Source organism: Coenobita brevimanus, chromosome 37 (genome assembly GCF_032717465.1).
Source record: "Coenobita brevimanus isolate Jiangsu-jjx chromosome 37, ASM3271746v2, whole genome shotgun sequence".
Classification (NCBI taxonomy): Eukaryota; Metazoa; Arthropoda; class Malacostraca; order Decapoda; family Coenobitidae; genus Coenobita; species Coenobita brevimanus.
The window spans coordinates 1262275-1263570 of record NC_136990.1 but is presented as its reverse complement, the minus strand read 5'-3'; positions in this window follow the sequence as shown (position 1 = coordinate 1263570).

Below are 1296 nucleotides of genomic sequence, written 5' to 3'. Positions count from 1 at the left end.
ATTTTGCTTATTACACCTTACTGTCCTCTTCTGTGTTACATAAATCCTTCCAATATCTCCATACTCTGCATAAAGCTCCCTAACACCTTTTCCTAAGCGATTTATTTTGCTTATTACACCTTACTGTCCTCTTCTGTGTTACATAAATCCTTCCAATATCGCCATACTCTTGATAAAGCTCCCTAACACCTTTTCCTAAGCGATTTATTTTGCTTATTACACCTTACTGTCCTCTTCTGTGTTACATAAATCCTTCCAATATCGCCATACTCTGCATAAAGCTCCCTAACACCTTTTCCTAAGCGATTTATTTTGTTTATTACACCTTACTGTCCTCTTCTGTGTTACATAAATCCTTCCAATATCGCCATACTCTGCATAAAGCTCCCTAACACCTTTTCCTAAGCGATTTATTTTGCTTATTACACCTTACTGTCCTCTTCTGTGTTATATAAATCCTTCCAATATCGCCCTACTCTGCATAAAGCTCCCTAACACCTTTTCCTAAGCGATTTATTTTGTTTATTACACCTTACTGTCCTCTTCTGTGTTACATAAATCCTTCCAATATTGCCATACTCTGCATAAAGCTCCCTAACACCTTTTCCTAAGCGATTTATTTTGTTTATTACACCTTACTGTCCTCTTCTGTGTTACATAAATCCTTCCAATATTGCCATACTCTGCATAAATAACATACAGAAGGATATTAACCCGCCATATCTAAATAATACAGTCAAGTTGTGTGTGTGTGTGTGTGTGTGTGTGTGCATGTGTGTGTGTGTGTGTCTGTGTGTGTGTGTGTGTGTGTGTGTATGTGTGTGTGTGTGTTTGTCTGTCTGTCTGTGCGTTTGTTCGTTTCTTTCTGGAGAACAATAATTGATATCTACCTAATTCTTTTTGCATTAGGCCGAGGTATGTCCAGAAAGTGTCATAAAAATACTAAAAAAAAGCTATCGTGTGTGGCGTGACGGCGCGAAGTTGAAGGAAATTGTGACACGCGAAAATATGCGAAAATCACTGTATCGACTTCTTTAGAACTTGTAATTGTGGACTCAGTAAAGGTATGGAAATAAAGAGAGTGGTATTTGTAAACAGATGTGATAGAAAATCTATGAGGCAGATTTCTTTGAGCAAGCACTATTCCGGAAATAAATCGCTGAGGAAGAGGTGTTAGGGAGTTTCCTTGACGAGAGTACAACACTTAGACAATACACTGCATTTCATAATCTTATAATATTTAGTGTATTTACCTTGATATTAAGAGAAACAGGTGTATAATTATATCTATCTATT